The 7550-nt window shown below is 28.7% G+C and overlaps 1 protein-coding gene across 1 annotated transcript in view; it reads right to left on the bottom strand.

Annotated features, from left to right (window-relative positions):
• Positions 1 to 7550, bottom strand: part of LOC108766215 (uncharacterized) — a 35198-nt gene that overhangs the window by 22127 nt on the left and 5521 nt on the right. The window lies entirely within an intron of this gene.

A 7550-nucleotide genomic window follows, 5' to 3' on the forward strand; every position in this document is an offset into this window, starting at 1 on the left:
AATATAAAGTATATTCTAAATGAAGTATATGTTTGTCATTTCCGTTATTTGTAAGACTCTGAAATCATAAAATAGAAAAAAATTTAACTTTTAATTTTTCAATTACTTTTTTTTATTAACTTAACTTTTAATTCAATTAATTTCATTATACATTAACTTGTATCTTAACTAAGTTAAATTTTCAAGGTTGTTAACTTTAACTTAACTTAGTTAAAAGAAAAAAGTAACTTACCCAACCCTGCCTTTGACCCATCTCTACTACGGGTTAACAATTTTCTATATAAAGCTCGAGACTTGCTAAACTTCACACGTCATCGCGTGTTCCGCATTCACATGATGACATTGCAATACAAATTTCGTGTCTATGGTATCGGAAAAGTATCGTATGTACGGGGTCAAATGAGATATTAATGAAAACTTACGCTGACGAGGCAACGGACGGCGATATCGTCGCTTTTGATCAACTCACGAGCAGAGATGATTAAATTGTACACTGAGTGTCATGCTGATTATCGGCATGCAGTGGCACATAGTTCTTCGTCAGTTTAAACATATCTGTTTATTTTAAACAATCAACAAAGGCTCGAACAAACAAAATTAAATATAGTGATTATGCCAATAGAGAACCGTCAATTGTAGATGTGCACATTAAGTTATTTAAAAATTTATGTATATTTATATATGTATATTTATATATGTGTGTGTGTGTGTGTATGTGTGTATAAACAGTGATGAGTTAGGTAAATGTTTTGACCTTTTTTTTGGGTCATCTTCAGTACACAATCTTAAAATGAATTAATATCCGAATTACTTTTAGTTACAAATTTGACTCGATTTCTTTAGAAAGTTAGGTGTTTTCTTTCTCACATTATGTAGTATACGAAATAAATTACAATGAATGCGATGCGTCATATGTCGGGCAAACGAGCAGATTATTAAAAACTAAAATCGAGGAACATAAAAAATACGTAAATAGGAACAATACTCGGTAATAACAAAACACCGAATTAATACAAAAAGATAGGTTGCCTTTTCTTGCTCACGCTAACATAGTATACAAAATAAATTGCAATGAATGCGATACGTCATATGACTGGCAGACGAGTAGATTATTAAAAACTAAAATCGAGGAACATAGAAAACACACATATAAATAGGAACAATATACAACACTCGGTAATAATGGAACACCGAATCAATACAAAAAGATAGATTACCTTTTCTTGCTCACACTAACATAGTATACAAAATAAATTGCAATGAATGTGATGCATGATATGTCAGTCAGATGAGAAAATTATTATCTAGAAATTAGAATCTAGAAATATAGAAAAAACATGGGAATATAGTCAGGGTTGGATAAGTCAACTTTTTTTTTAACTAAGTTAAAGTTTTTTTAAACTAAATTAAAGTTCAACAACCTTGAAAATTTAACTTAGTTAAAATAAAAGATAATCCATAGTAACATTATATAATTAAATTAAAAGCTAAGTTAATCAAAAAAAGTAATTAAAAAGTTAAAAGTTTAATTTTGTTTTATTTCATGATTTCAAGTTAACTTTTTTTTAACTAAATTAAAAAACTAAGTTAAAAAGTTAACTTTTTTAACTAACAAGGAGAGACTCTACATATGTATTTCACGGATTTTGATCAGCTTTTGCGTGATTATTCTGGGGTATCAAAAAATAATCCTTGTAAAACAATAAATTGCACTTCTGCGCATTTTTCGAGAAAATCATGATTTTAGATCGACCCAACGACGAATCGTTTTCGAACTTCTTTAATCTTTGTTTAAACATAAATGAAATATTTAAAATTATTTAAAATTAGAAAAATACATCTCCGACGGACACGAATGTATAAGCATATAATTCGAGCATATAGGATCCATATAACTCCAACTATTCAACCCTGATGTTAACTTTTAAAAAATTAAATTCAAAGTTAACAGTTACCGATAAAATATAACTATATAAAGTTAAAAAGTTACGAGTCTAAAATGTAATTAAATGAAGTTAAAATTAATTAACTTTTTAACTTAGCATTACCCAACCTTGATAACACACAACACTCGGTAATAACGGGACACTGAATTAATGAGTCACATGATTTTAATTGGGACAATGTTTTAATATTAGACGAGGAAAAATTTTTGAACAAAAGATTGACATCAGAAATTATACACATACTGAAACAAAAACGATGTTTAAATATGTATGTACAAAGCGATATGTAGCTTCTTAATCTTTTATATATATATGTATATATATATATATATATATATATAAATACTTGTTTATACGGAGTCTTAAAATTCTTCCTTCTTTTAATGTATAAGATATAGATAACATATACATATTGATACGGTTATTATCACACATTGACCCGACAATTGATATATTAACTTTAACACTCAACCGTATATTACACATACAAGTCATCATTTATTTAATAGTATAAGGCTAGACATATTAGTGATCCACATATTGTAATTATTGTAGTTAGTCGCACTAGTATTTAATAATTCAAGTCTCTACCGCACTCAAACTACATATATTGGCAACTTATTAATTTCTACTGGACTTTTATCAATCTCTGTTAAATAATTACGCATTTAGCCCCATTTATCCAGATCTTGTCAAAGATTATTTACATCAAATGTGTCTAACTTACAATAGTTAGGTTATTAATTAATTTTAAAATTGTACTGAAAATGACCTAAAAATAAATATCAAACATTCTTAAGTCGTTTACTTATCATCACTGTTTATATATCAAAATGTTTAAATAAATTTATATGCACACGTACAACCGCAGTCGATTCTCTATTAGCATTATCATTGTATTAGATAGTTATTTTAATCTTAATGTAAATTTATTTACAATTACCCAGAAACAAACAGGGCACCACTGATATATATAAGGCATTTTTATGCAAAAAGAATTTTGCTGCCTTCTTATTTATATTTTTATTTACCAATCTTTTAATCTTAGAATGCTATCGATACGTAAATTTTACGTATAAGTAAGTGAAATTGAGCGCTAAGCTATGCCTTTAGTGGTCATTAGGAGATCCAATTTACCATGCTAAAAGCTAGGTCAAGCGGAGATAAGTTTTTAAAAATATTCTGTCCGTTTTTTATATATACCAGTTTGGACTCCCTGGTCAATATTATAACAAAGAGCATGATAAATAATTTCAATTTTCATGCAGTTTTGTATTATTGTTTTGTGTTTTATATATTTTATTCTTATTCTTTTTTATATTTTATTCTTCCTTTCCTTTTAAATTAATAATTACATTATTTATATATATAAAAGTCTAGATTATAAATATTTATTAAAAGTGTGAAATGTATAAAAAAATCTATATTACATTAATTAGGAGTAACCTATTTTCTTATACGTAAAATTTACATATTGAAAGCAATACTGTGTTACTCAATAGCAATAGCATTCTAAGGTAAAACAAGATATTTAATCATGTTATTCTTCTCTACAATAAAAATGTAAAAAAATTTTTACATTAAAGTTAATAGAGAAAATTTTCACTTTACACGTTTCCTAGAGAAAATATTACACGATCGATATCTCAATGCTAAAATAGAGATACGTACTGATTTCGAGAAATAAACAACTATCCGATTCAACCAATGGTTTCAGAGAAATTGTATGATATGGTTTCTCTAAATTGATATGCAGTACATTTCGGAAGAAAGTAAATCTATTATAACTGAAGTGAGCACACGCGCAATTGGTGCTATAATTGGAGAATTGATTTTCAAAACTTAATTTGGCGCCTTTTCTTGTCAATGCGTCTTTGTGCAGTGCAAAATTTGCATCTGCATACAGTTGCCTCGCTCACGAGAAACACGCGAATGTCTTTATAATTTGATTATCGATTATATAAATAATCGTTTCATGTTAGTAATATGCTCTGCAATTTTTTGTCAAGAACATTCAAAACAGCTTTCTTAACTGGCATCGCAATAATTATATTTATTCGAATTGAGAGGAATTCAAATGAAGAAGGATTTACATTTAATGTCTCATTTTTTTGTTATTACGTTTCGTTTATATACGAAGAAAAAAAATTTATTTAATCCAAGCTAAAACTAATTTTCTGAGAGTTAGGTCGTGTCAGTGCAACCAACTCTTAACGTTGATTACGACTGGATCGAATCAACATCAGGGCGTGTTCTTTACCCCCTTATCCCATTTCACCAGCATAAAAATCGGAATTCCCTTACATGTTGCCTTTGCAATATTCGGTGCAGTAACATGCGATTTCCGGAGCTATTATACTATTTCAAGCGCGACGTCTGCCAGACGTTCGTGTCGCCGAGAATCAGGAGTAGTCGTGTATCGTAATTTACCTTTGTATGAAGATTTTATGGGAGAACGGAGAGAGATGCCGTTTGAAGCGATGAATTCGCGTACTGATGATATATTGCGCGATTATAACGACCATAAGCGTACAAAGATGCAAATTTAATTGGCGACGCACATGCAAGCAGGCGATGAAAGTTTTCTCCGAATGTGCGAAGGAGAACACGCGTTTAAAGCGAACTTTTTAAAAGCAACTGCGACTATAACTAACTAGCTAAAATAGATCGCTGCCGGTTTTTTTTGTTTGCATACCTAGAATAGGACAAATTTCCTTACTCTTATCGGACAAAGTGCCTCGGAATATATACGCATAGGTATTAAAATATATTTATGTTCTCAAAAGCATAATCTCATTCGAAGCATATTCACATACAGCAAATGCCATGAAAAAACATATATGGTAAAATGTGTTTTGCTGCTTTGATAAAAATCCTACGATTCGTGACCTATGTTCGTGCCCTAGTTTTGCATGCGCCGAACATTATGACAATTTCTGCGGTTTACTGCAGATAAAAAGTGACTAAGCTAAATATATGCGATAAATGCACATACAAATGTATATTATCACCATTTCTTCGATCTCCTCAGACAAAAAGAGACTAAAGTAAAAAATATACATGACACATTTTTTAAATATCCTCCACTGAGATAAAAAAATACTTTATCATTGAAATGCATTTGTTCTATATACATATGTGCTCTTCTTTTTCTTAACGTATGCTTAAGAAATCATAAAAATGTGTATGAAATTCTTTCTCTTCCTTTTTCATGAATTATGCCGCGCAAAAAATTGCGTACGGACGTACATTTATGTCGCGGTAAAGAAAACGTATGGAAATTTGCATAGAAATACGAAGCTCGTTTAATCAAAACAACAAGAGAGATGAATTCCATGAACATTTTTACTTCGTTCTGTCCGAGATTAATTCTGTCTATATCTATATTGTCCATCTATGAAATACATATATCAACGTATTATATAAAAGAGCATTAATTTTCAAGGAAGCAATTAAAAAATCATAGAGTATAATCTCATATATAGAACTAAATTCTTTATAAGTTACCAATTTCTTTATAAAAAGTCGAATTTTATGGAATTTTATAAAATTGTATCTTCAATATAAAAACGAATAAAATTATAAGATCAGTTTAAATTAAAAAATTAATTAAAAGTTAACTCTTAACTAAAAATTAAAAGTTTACTTAATTAAAATTTTATTTTCAATTAAAAATATTTAATTAAGAATAAACCGTTAATTAAATATTTAATTAGGAATTTAAAAAATAAAATGTTTGTAGATTTATAGAAATAACAAAATGTTATTATATAATTATGTGCTATAAATTCATTCTAGGAGAGAAGTCAAGCTTGGGATTTATAATCTTATATAAGTCTTATAAAATAAATGTTGATGTAATTTTATATATGTATATATATATATATAAATCCATAATATATAAAATATGAAGAAGATTGATAAAGATTTACAATATTACATAAGTTAATATATGTAAACTTCAATTCTGGCAGATATATCATCATCTATCTCCAGCACTGAGAGAAAATTAATTAATTTAATTCTTAATCCGCAAATTTATCATTTAATATATTATCATTTAATATATTAAGAGTAATTATTCTATATACGACTGCATTAAGCTCTATTCAAATGATGGGTTCAGACATTGAAAACATCAAGGAAGAGAAAATTTCACCGCACTTTCTAAGGATTATCATTTTGGAGCATATAACGTAATTGTTTTTAGAGAAAATGCTCTGTAATTCCGAAGAAAAAAACTATCTAGATTTATTAAATAAACCATAACCCTCCCCCTATAGCCATATCTTATTTACAGATTCACCACCCAATAATTTCAACAAATTCAGTTTAATTACTACATTTATTTTGTTAAAATATCGGTAAACACATATTTTTAGAAAATATTAATTTATAGGCATAGTCTGGTAAAAGTTAAAAAACAAAATCTACACTAAGGCCCAGTTTCACAACTCACGATTAACTTTTAACCAAGGTTTAACTTATTTCTCATCTTCTTTCAATTTTAGAATTGGAAAGAGATAATGAATAAGTTGAATCTCGCGGTTAAGAGTTAATCATGAGTTGTGAAACTGGACCTTAACTGTTAAATCCATATGTTATTAAAATAATGATAATAATAGATAACGATAATGTGAAATTGCATAATAATAATAATAAATTGTATGATATACCTGCACTAATATAATTTGATCAATTTTCACAAAAGTAAAAATTACTAATAATATTTCTAGCGAAGTTGAGTCGATAGAGTGAGACTTGAGCATCGGCTAATTTCTAAATATTAGACAGAATTAATATTCTAATGTGTAATAACGCAATGTTATAAGCAGCGCTGTAAACTTATTTGCGCACAGCGTTGCGTGATATTGTTTCCTAGCTCTTGTGTTTTATACATAGCTACACATGTTTGTACATGTATACCGCGCATAAGGATTTAATAACTCGATTTGTACATAAACTCTGTTCGGTATTCAAGACGCATACATCAAAATTAAACGTGCATAATTTTCGTAGTCACGCACTATAATTTCCTTATAATAAAAAATAATCATTTCGTTACAGCAAAAAATAACAGACTTCTTCAGAAATTTTCGAATATACAGGGTGCCCCATTTTAAATGACAACCTCAAATTTCTCTTGAATAGTGCATTTTAGAGAAAAATGTTTCAAACAAATGTTTTGTGACTTCGAGGGGGACATAAAATGGTATCATTGGTTTGACCTTGAGTGGCGTTGTCAAGGTCAGGGCAAGGTCACTTCAAATTTTTTAAATGGAACCTTCCATTTTTCATTATATATTCTTGTAACTTACCTTGAGAGCTTTTCAAAACACTATAATAAAATATTTTTTCATTAAATACTTTGCGAATTATAAGGCTTGAAAGTTATAGTACCGTCGACACTAACATTACCCAAGATGTCCGACCGACGGCTAAAACCTCAAGAATTTTATTCAGGATCATGACCTGGATAACATTTATCAAGATCAAGACCATTGGAAGTTATACCTCTTATTTTCATTTTTACGTACAAATGAATTTTTAGTGCAAAAATGAAAATAAGAAGAACAGCCTCCAATGACTTTGATCTCGAAAAAT

Source organism: Trachymyrmex cornetzi, unplaced genomic scaffold, assembly GCF_001594075.2.
Source record: "Trachymyrmex cornetzi isolate Tcor2-1 unplaced genomic scaffold, Tcor1.1 scaffold576, whole genome shotgun sequence".
Taxonomy (NCBI): domain Eukaryota; kingdom Metazoa; phylum Arthropoda; class Insecta; order Hymenoptera; family Formicidae; genus Trachymyrmex; species Trachymyrmex cornetzi.